At 31.2% G+C, this 13878-nt stretch overlaps 1 protein-coding gene across 6 annotated transcripts in view; it reads left to right on the top strand.

The window, feature by feature from the left end:
• The window catches only part of Ae2 (Anion exchanger 2), a 68450-nt gene that overhangs the window by 37165 nt on the left and 17407 nt on the right, over positions 1 to 13878 (top strand). Inside the window, exon 1 of one of the 6 annotated variants that reach the window (XM_071888976.1) lies at positions 12889 to 13059. The exons of the other annotated variants lie outside the window; for them this stretch is intronic. The gene's annotated coding sequence lies outside the window, so the exon portion shown is untranslated. Of the gene's footprint in view, positions 1 to 12888; positions 13060 to 13878 lie in introns of those variants that run through there. 6 annotated transcript variants of the gene reach the window in all.

Raw genomic sequence — 13878 nt, 5'->3', positions numbered from 1 at the left:
GGTCGATCCTTAGTTAGGACTACGATCCAGTCCAGTTCAGTACCAACTTATTGGTCCTAACTTAAGGTTAAATTCAGCCTCTGTAAAGTAATTAACGGTGTTTTTTTTTTTCTTTTTTTTTAAATTATTCCTTTACCGAGTGGTCCAGTTCGTTTTTTGAACTGCAACTAGAGATAATTTATTAATTAATAATATAATTTCAACAAAATTAATACTATAAGTAGATGTGTGTATGAGCTCTCTTAATCATTAATGTAGTCGCCCATTGCGGCAATGATGACACTCCAGGTGGCGGCATAAAGCCTGGCACCCACTGCGGTTGTAGTCATCTGCCATGGCGTCCCAGTGCTGGCTGATAATGGCTTTAAGGGCCTCTGAGTTTGGATTACCTGGAGGGGTAGTCGAGGGGTTTGGCATCAGGGTTGTAGGGGCCAAAAGAGTTCAAAAGACTCGTTCAAAATTCATTCAGAAGAGTCTTGCAACGGACTCAACTTGTACGTCAGCCAACTTTTGTTTTGTTTTGTAACTAATTTTTTATGCTTTAATATATCGAAATATGAATTAATTTCAATCACTTAACCTTCATTAATTATTGAATTATTAAGTGTTCAGATTTCAATGGATCACCCGGTATATAACGAAGTAAAATGTATAAATACTAGCTAAGTGTTTCCCTGCGTTGTTTGGGCCAAGGAGGGAGCGGGAAATCACATATACAATTCCCAATATTATTTCTTCTCTATGTTGAGACCACTTCGGTGCGGGCGAGTATTATCATTTATGTATGTATTATTAATTTTAAAAAAAGGGTTATAAACTTCAAAGAACATTCATAAATACATGAAAAAATTTTGTCTTTTATATTTGTTAAAAAAATGCCAAATCGAAATTCATGAATAAAATTGAAAGCATTTTTTGTACTAATTTTGCAAAAAAAGTAGTAAATAGCATTTCTTGGAATTATAAAGAGGAATAAAAAACTACCAAGATTTTTTTGTTCATGTAAAAACAAAAAGTTAGAGATAGTAATGTCGTTGAAAAAATAACAATTGATAACTGTTTCATTTTTGCAAATATTGCAAAAATTATATAACAAGATGTCTTTGGAAATTGAAAATACTCTATCATATAGGTAATTTTTTTTTTTTTTTGCATTTCTTCTTCATCAAATAGTAAAATTGACGTTTGATGAAAAAAAGATAATTTTTTTGTACAAAAAATGAAAAATTATTTAGAAAATTACGTATATTTCAGTTCAACATCAATTAAATTTATATGCAAACGAATCTACACACAAATTTATATAAATTTATTTATTTGAAAAATCTTTCTTTTCTTTTTTTGCATCTGAAAGAAAATCAAACTGTAATTTTCACCCTTTTCTTTTTTTTGCCCATAACTTTTTTGATTTTGAATCAATTTAAAAAAAAACCCTACTTTGTATAGTTGTTTTTGAGGAGACCCCAGTCACTTATTGATTTATAGTTCAACCACCAATCTAGTCTCCTTGAGTTCTAAAAACAATTTTTGTGTTTTGGGTATATAATAAGCCCCCTCATATGACCCCCCCCCCGGTCTTACCCTGGCCAGATTCAAAAGAGGTACCCATGCAAAGTCTCAGCCTCATAGGCCTAATGGTATGGACACACAGACAATAATTGTTAGATAATATGTACCTATTATATAAATGTATAATGAAAACAGACATAAACGAATAAAAGTTTTATTTTTAAGAAAAATTCAAGGCGCTATAGGACGGGTCTTAGCACTTCGCTAGACCATATATATAAGGATTGATTGTATACTTTATCTATGTACTATTAATTAACAGTAGCAAAACAACGAGATTAATGGGCACGATCAAACTAAAAAAAAAAACCTTACCCGCCTCCTGGTGCCACATTAGTTAGCTAAAGTAATAAACAAATAAGCAAAAAACTATTAAAGAATCAAAACAACTAATATGGTGCATTTCTTGCCTACAAGAGGGCACCACTGTTATGGTCTATATAAATAAATTACTACAAAGTAATCATGACTCGTAAAAGTGCTCATCCGAGTCATTTGAAAGATGTTTGTGAGAAAAATAGCTTAGCTGTTACGACGTCTCATTAAAGTAGCTGTAAGTAGCTTTGTGTATAAGGAAATATACACAAGGTGAGCAGGAATAGGCAGGAATTGCAGCAATTTTGATGTTCAACTCTACTCAGAGTCCAGTAAGAACTCACATTTGTAACTTTGCAACAAATCTTTTGTGTTTCGCACCAGGGATTAATTTGACTTTTTTTTTCTCTCTTTAATAATAAAATAATAATCATAACACCTTTGGAAAATCGGAAACACCTTTTCAGATTGAAACTACAAAAAGAGACTTCTATTATAATATTTTATCATATCTTTTCATACCCCCAATGGATCGAAATTGTTTATATATTTTTACTCTGGTTCTTGATCTCTTTAAGCGGTGATTCCTAACCTTTTTATCACTGGGGAGCTCTATAACCTTTTTAATTGTTGCAGCGCATATAAAGTGTTCAAACAAACTTTTGAAGTATTATTGACGGAGTTCAAGGATCTGAGGAGCCTGAGTTGAGAACCATTGCTTTTAAGTCTTCATTTCGGTTAAATTGAACAATATAGACGTGAAATTAATCATATATTGGTCTACATATATTTGATACAGGCATCCCTATTTGTAAAATATTCCAGAAATGTCAGGAATCTTACTATTTGTAATTATGTGCAATTGCAAAGATGTTGTTATAATTAGCTATTGAGAACACAAAAATATCATTTTGAAAAAAAATGTACACACATACTACTCTATAAGATAATGCTATACGTTCTCCTTATATAAGCCCAAATACGGACAATAAATAATAGGTATTATTTCCTTATCAATTAATGAGTCATTGATTATAGATACCCTTTGATATACGCCTTGCAAAATAGTTGTATTAAGACGTGTACATTTATTTTTAGAGATACATTAATTAGATTTTAAGACAAAATGTTAAGACATTATATTAACAGCGTAGGAAGTGTTGAGTACAACACCAAGAGCACCATCCCCACAGCCAATCATGGGATGGAAACATTATGTTTTGGGGGTGTTTCTCTGATAAGGAGAAAGGACGACTTCGCCGTATTGATGGGAAGGTGGGTAGAGCTATGGCCCAGGAAAACTGGGTCGACAAACTCCTTCCCTCTGAAAACAAAATTAAGCTCATGGGAAAGCCCTCTCTTGATTCAATTCTATAGAAAATCTTTATCAGTTGGCAAATTTACAAAATCGGCCAGGGATCACAGGGACATATATCCTCCACCTCTACTGTATTCTCAATAATAGGTTGTTTGTTAGAGCCTACAGATCCCACTTTTAAAAATTCCGTAATCACATCTCAACCAAAGCTAAAATTAATTAAATAATAAGTGATATTTGTTGGAACGGGGGTTGGTACTATTGCGAAATACACAACCTGATTTGTGAGCTAAAAGTCAACTCCCGACTCTTTATATAAAAATATCAGTGATCAGTAATGCCAAATCTAATACTGCTCTAAAAAATATACATTTTATTTCAAATACGGATCGTTCGTATAAATATGGAATAGTTTACAAGTCATTTACTTAATTTCACAAATAATTTGTGAGTTTGTTTGTGTTGATTCCGAGTCGTCCATATTTCTTTTTCTGAGTATGGCAAATGCAATAAATAATACAATTGTATGTACTGGGTATACAAAGAAAAAAAGGAACTATAAATTATTCTCGTTGGAGTAAAGTTCCATCATTCAAAATATTTTAGTAGTTCGTTGGTCATAATTTATTATCGATTACATATGTATTATTACATTATGAAATAATTAGATGTGGTATTTCTTTGGGAATTTGTTGTAGATCCTGTAAAAATGGGACTCCAAGAGATAAACCCCAGTGCGTAGTACCCACTATATTTATCATCTTCATTCAATATATATATTATTGTACGTGCAGGAATGTACTCTCTACATATATTTTTTTGCATAAAAATCTTGAATTGTGCATTAAGAAGTTAGGCACTTTGCAAGATCATTTATTACAATGTCCATACATACATGTACCTACATACATTTAAAAACTTGTATTAAAAGTTTGCAAAAGGCATCCACTGCAAATCCAGTTAGTAATAAGAAAAACAATTCATAACTCTTGGGAAGAGGAGACTAGAGAGTTGAAATAATAAAGATATGAAAAACATGTGTCGAAATCATATTAACTCATTCCCGCACCCTCCATCAAAAAAAATACCAGGAATGGAACTTTTGTAGAGCGCACAAGGGAATAAAACTCCAATCTTTCTCTACAACAATCCCATATAACCATTAATAATCGAGTTGATGAAAATCATATGATCTGGCGGTATGTCAAAAAAAAAAAAAAGACCGAAAATGAACGTGGTCATCCGGATATATTTGAATAATTTTTGAAAGAAGCTTAGCTGTCATGATGTTTGAATAAATTAGTTGAGAGCAGCTACATAAACTGATAACTCCTTAATAACAAATCTTCAATGTCTTTCACGCACTAGTAATTAACTTTACTCATTGTTATCTCTTCAAGAATAATGATAACATTGTTGGAGATTAAAAATACAAACTTTTTAGGTTGCGAGTACAGACCCTACTACGTTATCATATTTTTTTATCAATGACCATAGTGGAATAAACCATTTTAAACCTATCAGAATTCAAGTTAATATTTTGCTCTATCCTGGGAGTATCTTTAGTGGTAACTAAGAGACATTTAAGCGTGTACAAGCAAAGGTGTAAAACAATTGTCTAAACAAACTGTTCGTAGCTGGAGAGGATTTTCTTGGCTACGTCATAACCTCCCCCCCCCCCGAGGCAAAATGTGGCATTTTGTGATACTATAAATTAAATGCTACTTTTTCATATTTCTTTATGACGTATGCAATTTTTTTGCCCCTAACAAAATATACCTTGTTAATTCAGATAAAAGGGTAAATTCATGGGGACTAATAGTTAGATATATTCGGTCTTTTCGGTGATTTTTTCTAGACCGTGGTCTCAGACTGTGCACCGATTTTTTTTGTTGTCTCATTGTGTAGACCGGTTTTTATTCAATCTCACTTTATGGACCGATTTTTTTCGGTCTCAATTAATGAACCGTTTATTTTCGGTCACATATATTATGAGAAACCAATTTATTTTTTCTACATCAACTGTAATTCATTGTTTTTCAAATGAATGATAGGAGTATACAAGAAGTTCTAGAACAAATACTATATACATATAAGAGACGGTGGAATCCAAATTAATCCCAACTATCACTTTTAAACTTCGTATAACGTCATTGCACTTGAAAAAAAAACATATGATGTCATGTCATAAACAATTTATCCGATTTTTTTGTTACCCAACTACTACAAACTTTTCCTTTGGATCGATTTAGATCGAATTTTTATATGAGACATGTCCGGAATTTTTTTTTTGTTGGACCAAATTAATGGGTACAACAAAAAATATAAGGGTCTGAGACCGGTCTAAGATTTCCAAACCGAACCCCAACACTAATAGATAGGGATTCTATTTTTACAGAGTGCAAGTAAAAGACAGGAGAAAGACTACATGTATTACTGAACAAAAACCCTTGTTATATGATTTGGGGGAGTCGGGGGTGGAATGAATCATTGCTCTAAAGAGGAAAGCATTTCCGCAATGACAATGTTACAATTATATAACTAACGAAGCTTTAACTGATACATATGTTTCTTTTATTATGCATTTTAAACAGAATTAACACGAAAGATACGGCAGAATTATTTTTTCATTGAGAGATGTTCACACTACAACCATCTATTAATGAATGAACAAAAAGATTATGTAAAGAGAACACGCACCCATCTCTTTTTCCTTTTCTAATCGCTAAAATGTATTTTAATTTCTACAAAAAAAAACACATTTCTGAATATAGAATAATTCAAAACACCGTCACTTTAGTGTTGTGTCGGTTCATATTTAGGACCGCGGTCCAGTTCGGTCCCATCCAGTCCAATCCCTCATGTCGGTATTTCAGAAGGTAAAATTGATCCCTCGTGACGTCAATGAGGATGTTTTTCCTCCATTTAATCATCCCCTTATGTAATCATAAATTATATAACCAACTAACAATATGATATGTTCGAATTTTATTGTATTATAATGAAGAATATAATATTCTTTGCAAAATATGTGCAATAATCCTTATGCATATTTAGTATATCTTATTTGGCTTATTAAACCACTGGTATTTTTATGAAAAATTCCAAGGACGGGTTCCAAAGACCAGTCCTAAGACTGGTACTGGACCGAATAAATTAGGACCGACACAACACTAGCTCTCAACGCCCCTTCTAAACAAAAATTTATTATTTTAACTTTGTCAATTTAAACAAAAAAGGATCACGTGTTAGTCGTTTTGTCTAGAGACTATAGTTTTTTTGGTCCTGGGATAAAGGATGCCTTTTACGAACAATAAAGAAGGATTGAAGAAATGATCTCTAAATTTTTTTGAAGATTTTTTTTTTTTTTTTTTTTTTTTTTTTTTTTTTTTTCTACTCTGGCTCTCATACATGAACTGCAAGTATGAACGACACTCTTTTACTCAAGCCCTAGAATGTAGCATCCTAATTTCACATTAAGCAATATCTTTAAATATCCTCAGTGAAAGTGATGAACTCAACTAATCAGCGTTCAGAACACTGAATGAAGCAGAAACATCAATAAAAGTAAGATATTAACAAAAAACACGGATATCTAGATATCCATAAATTTAAACAAATCAACGTAGGCCTCAAATTTAAAATACACTGCCTCTCCTGATTGCTCTTCAATGTGTAGAACAGAGCAAAATATGTATTTAACCTAGTATGAAGGTATAAACCGTAACATTATGATGGATTGCCTATTTAAATTTGTTAACTAAATGGCAGAGTTAGGAACTTATACTTGTGATGTCATGACATCAATATTTTTGAACCGGTTTTCTTATTTTGACATTATTTGATATAAAAGTTAAATATTCTGTAAGGCAATTTACATGCACTCACTTGAACGTCAACAGTAATGATGAGATGATTCAAAAAAAAAAAATCCGGATGACAATTTCGATGCGATTCTAGTAAAAATTACCGATGCAGATTCTTTAATATATTAAATAATATTAGGGGTGCCCACAGGATTATATTAGAGAGGGTATTTTTTGCAAAAAAAACAAAAATTGAAATTTTCTGGAAAAAAAAAATTGAAAAATTAAATTGTAAATATTAATTTTTTTTTTTTCAAATTTCAAATATACAATTTGATATATAAATTCTTTTTAAAAATCTATGACTATTCAAAAAAAAAAAAATATTTGGAAAAAAATTTCAAAAACCATTGACGATTAGCAAAAAATTTCCAAAATCCACAACTGCTGACTAAAAATATTTTTTTTTTTTTTGGAAAAGATTTCCAAACTACACACTTGTTTTCAAAAAAAATCCAAGACTAAATTTCTAATATTATAATTTAAAAAAAAAAAAAAATTATAATATTAAATTTTTTGATGAAAAAATTAAAAAAATACTTAGTTATTGCTAGAAAGTTAAATTTCTTGTACAAAAAATTTAATTATTTAATTAAATTTTAAATTTCGTGTTAAAATAATTTAATTATTTAATTAAATTTTAAATTTCTTTGTAAAAAGGAAAAATCCCATAATTTTGGAGGGGGTATTTGTATCTTTTTGAAAAGTAATAGTAGTTTGTTTAGGGGAGAGGTTACGTCATTGAAGGGCCAATTTTGTTGCTGTTGTTAGCGTAATGGTGCCGGATGTTCTCATTCAAATACTAATTTTATACAGAACCATATTAAATTTCCCACAATCCTCGTACAAATATACTAAAAACCATGTTAGGAAATCGAGTAAAAATTAGCCCTTATTCTTTTTTGATCGCCTGAACTCAAAAAGATAAAATCTTTGAATGGTCTTCATTAACTATGAATTATTATATAACTAATTACGTAACCTCCGCCTATGGATGATAAATTGCGATTGTCAAATGATTAGATGACTTCACTATTATGCATTATTCACAACTTAACAAGAGATCATTCAAATTCAACCAATCAACGCCCAGAACACTGATAAGGGACAATTAGCAGAGACATTGACTTGTATTTAAGTGATCTTTTTTAATTTGAATAATAATTCTATAGTTGCTAATTACCAACTGATTTTGTGTATTTTTTTCTCTTTCCTATTGGATAAAATATTGCAAGATGCAATAAAAGACGTGTATGATGTGAGTAAACTCTCAAAGAACTTGAGATTTTAAGATACCTTTAAAAAATAAACGCATATTTGCCAATATTCATTAATATTTAGTCGTAATTATTTTAAAGCCCTCTATTTAATGGATTTTATCAATCAAAGAGAGAAAAACCAGAATAGAGGCTCTTTTTTATAGCAAAATTACTATTTGAAAAAATGAAATATTTCTTTGAGCAGTTTTTTTTTAATATTTATTGAGTTGCCTCACTGGTTTAATGGTTTTATACATACATATATATAATTAATTGATCTAGTGTATAAGTTCTATATTCTCTTCAACATTGGGCTCTAAATCAAATAACAATATATGTACATGTATTTTTGACGACTCCAAAAAATTTCACTCATAAAAAGGATTTCTGCAAGATTTTCATGAAACTTTTGTAAAATTAATTCATAATGAGACATATAGGCAAATATTTTGCTTAAAAAATAATTTGTCGGATCAAAAATGTGCGAATAACAAGTAAAAATAATCCATATTAAAACTCTACAGAGGAAATAATCCTTCAGAGATCGCGTGGCGAGTAGGAACAACTGTTAACGAACTCAAAACGTGGATGGAAATAGAAAAAGACATTGATATACATTCTGGCTCCGGTGACAACCCTAAGGTTGGGTTACAAGTCTCATGTTCAAAGTCTCTACCTCTACTTACCTCTATCATGAGGGAAAATTTATTAATATTTACATTAACATTGATGATGCTAAAAAATATATAATAGATATATAATGCTTTTTTGTAATGATTGAGATATTTCATTTTGAAAACCTTTTAGAGATACTATTTATCATTTACATGCATAAAAATATAATAACTGGTGATCCGTAGTTCACCCCATATTTACTAGTGGTAAAGGAGTCTCGTTGCCATCCTTAAACATAGGCATCCTCTGGGTCAGGGATTCTCAAACTTTTTTTATTGATGTACTACTTGTAAATATTTATTTCACCCAAGTGCCCCTTACTAGCAAAAATAACTTTTAGCTTCAGTGACAAGGGCGTCCAAAGGATTATGCTTTGGAGGGGCTTGGTTTTTGTAATTTTTTAAAAATATAAGTACAAAAATTTAAATTATTAGTAAAAAAATTTCAAAAATCTATAGCTATTCTCAGAAAAATTAAAATTTTTTGGATAAAAATTCAATAATCCTTAGCTACTCACGAAAAATTAAATATTCTGAAAAAAAATTCAAAAATCCGTATCCATTCGCAAAAAAATAAGTTTTTTTGTAGGGAAAAATCAAAATCCAGAGCTTATCACAGAAAATTGAATTTAATTTATTACATTTTTTGAATGAAAAAAAATCAGAAATGAAAATGAATTTGTTTTTTTGGGAAATTATCTCGTAAAAATAAAAAAAATCATTAATTTGATGGGGGATACAGCCTGCGGACGCATCTGAGTTATCTACCACTTTTAAAATATTCTTTCAAAATCTCCAGTACCCCTTGGAGTGCCTCCAAGTACCCCAAGGGGTAAGCATACCCCATTTGAGACCCACTGCTCTAGGTGATTATAAATATTTGTGATATTTTACAAACGTCTATGGGTAGAGTTGTATAAAAAATGACCTTATCATTTGTTATATTTTTTTGTAGTTGGTAAAGGAGTGTTTTTTATTTTCTAAAACCATTATCATTCATCATTGTAATTGTGTTTTGAGACACCATTTACTTTTTTGAATTATAAGTCAACCCCTTATCAACTCTCCTTGAGTTCCCAAAACAGTTTTTGTGTTTTGGGTATCGAATAAGACCCCCCCCTAAAAAAATGGGCACCCCCTTTGTAGCCTGACCAGGTTCAAAAGAGGTACTCATCAAAAATTTCGGCTTAACGCCATGGGCACCCATAAATGACACATAAACTGTATTTTGTATATGTTGAGTACAAGTAGCTATGTCTGTACAGGTTGCAACTTGTATAAGCAAATGGTACAACCTTTAATTTCTTTATCTTAAAATGCGTTATTTAAATACAACATTAGTTATTCTAATAACCATCTTTACCTTGATACTATCATTTAATTTTGATGTATTAAAACTACGTGGTGATTATGTATTAATGAGTAGTATAATTGTGGGCATTTGAACTTTATAATGTGCCAGAAAGTAGTCAGCAATTACATCATCATATATATATATGAATAATCCATGGAAAATTCACTTATTGCAGGTACCTTAAATCATTCATTTAAAGTTATTCATTTCATCCTTTGGTTGTAAGTTGTACAATTTGCTCATACAAGTTACAACTTGTACAAAATCGCAACATGTACACAACATATACATATAATCATTTTCAAATGATTCATTCAATCAAATGCGTCGTAAGAAAATCATCATCCTTGTTTTACATCATTTATGTGGTGACCCCTGTTCCCCCACTAGTTTTTTTTTTCTTTTTTTTTTGCTTAAATCAAGGTTTCCAGGCCTCATGAAGCAAAAAAAAATTTTTCGGATATATTTATGATTTTCACATGCAAATGATGGATTTTCTTGTTAGAGTGATCCTGAAAGACAAAAAAAAATCGTATACTGGTGAAATCTGGACACATCAAATCCGGATTGAACAGGTTATTACTATGTGTTAATCTGCAAATTGGTTAAAATAAAGACTCAAATGGAAACGTGAAATAAATATACATAAGCAGCTGTTGGACGGATATATCCATACATGTAAATCCGGTGTGTTTTTTTAGCTGGCCTGTTAATTTTTAATTGGTCGTATAAAGAATGAATTTTATTTTCTTTAACAGTTGTCATTATTATTTAATTCTTGAGTAGTGAACATCCTTTTCTAAATAGATTCAATTATATTCAAGACCTGATTGAACGTTCGTGTGTGCTCAGTAAAGATGGAGTTGTAACCTTGAGGATTTGTTGGGGAGTTATTATTGTAAGTCCCTGTTGTTCAAATTGTTAGGGTTACCATGTTGATTTTTGGTTTTTTTTCTGTTTTAACATGCCCACTCTACACCGGATTAACACCTTTGGATGTATCCAAATTTTAAAATCCGAACTGTTCTTGATATCCAATGTTACTAACTAAAAAATATTATTTATGCATATGAAGAAGGGATTTCAAGTCTTTAAATGAGAAACCTTATTCTACAATTGTGCGCAAGTTATCCTTGCCGCAAAATTGCTTTTTTTTTCAAACGCAATTTTTTCTCAAACCAGTTATCAAATTTAAAAACAAAACCATATTCTGAAAGCTTGATGGATTGTGATTTATTTTATTCAATAAACTCCCCTCCAGCTTATATTAAAGTCTCTATACGAGGCCCAAAGCGCGAGCAGGTCTTCCTCACATGATCCCTTGGCAAATCCTGGAATTGATTCTTGATAGGACAGATAAGTTTTTTATTAGTGTTGCAGGGTGTTCGGTTGGTTTGTCATTTGATCGGATCCACAGAAAAAAAATGCATCAGATTCAGATCTGGCGAGTTTGGAGGCCAAAAGTCAGGCTAAATGAACTTTCAAAATTGTCTTGGAGCCATTGTATACTTTTTTTTAAAATGTGGCAGGGAAAATGACCTTTAAAGGCCTCTTAAAATTGCCTCTTAATCTTGCGAACGAACGTGTCAGAGTTCGAGTAATTGTTATGTTATCCCTCCTGTTACGAATTCCAAGGAGGGGTCTCTCCCTTTTCCAAATATTTTGAACAACGAATTCGTCAATTGATTCCACTTTTTTCCAACTGTTACTGGTTTGAACTAGCTATCTACTAAAGAAAAAATCCACTGCCTATATACTTTCGTTTGCTCAAGAGAGTATGCCAAAGTGTGGGCACATAAAGCTTGTGCACCCTGTAGTTTTCATAGGGAAACCCCAATTGATCACACCCGGTTTATGCGAGGTATTTGTCTATGTTTTAATAGGGCGTAGGTGACTAAAAGAGACTGATCAAGTCACAAATAGATACACTTACAACAGTATCATCAATCGAACCATGTTTACCTTTATTAGTCTCTTTGAATGAAAAGCAATTGAACGGAAAATTAATTTAATTTATTTCCATTACGTAGGGAAAGAGAGTTAGCTACCTTACTATGGACTCTGTAATATTTCCCATAGTCTTATTGCAGAAACACCAACGTAATACCACCATTCACAAAGTTATATTCGTATAACATTCAAACCAGTTTTTTTTTTTTTTTTTTCAAACATTCCCTGAGGGAAAATCCTAGTTCTTCAGAATAAATATTTTATGTTTCATTCTTGAAGGTATGCTCTACATTTATTTTGTATTTAAACCCCATTGAAATATTTCATAAAGAAAACAAAGGATAGAAGCGACAAAATTATTAAACAAATTCATCAGCTAAAAAAAAAGGGTGTCATATGACTTCACATCTCAAGTTAAATAAATGATATTCAACTCTTTCCCTAGTGATTATTCTTACTCACGTGAGCCTCAAAAGCTATAGAGCAATTCTTTCAATGACGTCGCGGATTGCATCTTAAACTCAAGTAAGGACTTTAAGTATATATATATTTATTAAAGCGTAAAATTCCAAAAAATACGAAGAAATTTCATTAAACGGCTTCAAAAATCAATTAAAACGACTACACAACCTTAGTAAATACTATTTGATGGCAAAGAATAACTGTGATATTTGAATGGAATCAAATTATTATGTAATAAAATACATTGGTTTTTACAATTAATTTTATTTTGGATCAATTAAGGAACAGAAAAGTAAGGATAAATATCATATTTATTGCGACTACACTACATAAATTAGAATTGATAATTAATATAATTACATACCTATTTGGATCTAATATAATATAATTATTAAAAATAGACGTTTTTACATCCAAATACAAAGCAGATCACCATTTTCCTTCATCTAAATTTAAAAAAGGGATATTATTTATGTAAAACTTGATTGTTTAGCCCTCCAAGATGGCTGAAAGCAACCATCCTGACGTCAGGATACTCTGTTATTCAACGTTTACCTTTTATATACAAATATAACATAAAATGGTTCCTGTTTTGCCTTTAAGATTAAGAGTCCTACGGGTCCAGCATATTAGTAATAGATGAGTTCCAAGTGATTGAAAGTGTTATTTCTTAGAAGTGCTGGAGGATAGTATCCATGAAGTGCCTTGTAATCTATCCGATTAAAATTATTACAGCATTGTATTATGTTGAAGTAGTGTTACTTATATAATAGGTATTTTTATGTAAGGTACACTATTGAATAAAAAAGACGACTGGCTTTTTTTCCGTCTTGACCAGTACATACTCAAAACATTATACCTAGTGTTGTATCAGTACTTATTTATTCAGCCCAGTCTAGTCTTAGAGCTGGTCCTATCAGTCTTTAGGACCGGTCCTTCGGACTTTCAGTACTGGAACTTATATATAAAAAAAAGAAATTATGTTGAGTGATGTAATCAAGGACCGAACTTTATAAGTTTTAGGACTGAGTTACAGGACGGAACTGGATTAGACCTCGACTGAACTGGATGGGACTGCTGTTTTTAGTCCTAAAGGAGAACTGACGCAACA

This window comes from Lepeophtheirus salmonis, chromosome 5 (genome assembly GCF_016086655.4).
Source record: "Lepeophtheirus salmonis chromosome 5, UVic_Lsal_1.4, whole genome shotgun sequence".
Lineage (NCBI taxonomy): Eukaryota > Metazoa > Arthropoda > Copepoda > Siphonostomatoida > Caligidae > Lepeophtheirus > Lepeophtheirus salmonis.
The sequence above is the reverse complement of the archived record's forward strand: the minus strand, read 5'-3'. Positions and strand labels throughout refer to the sequence as shown.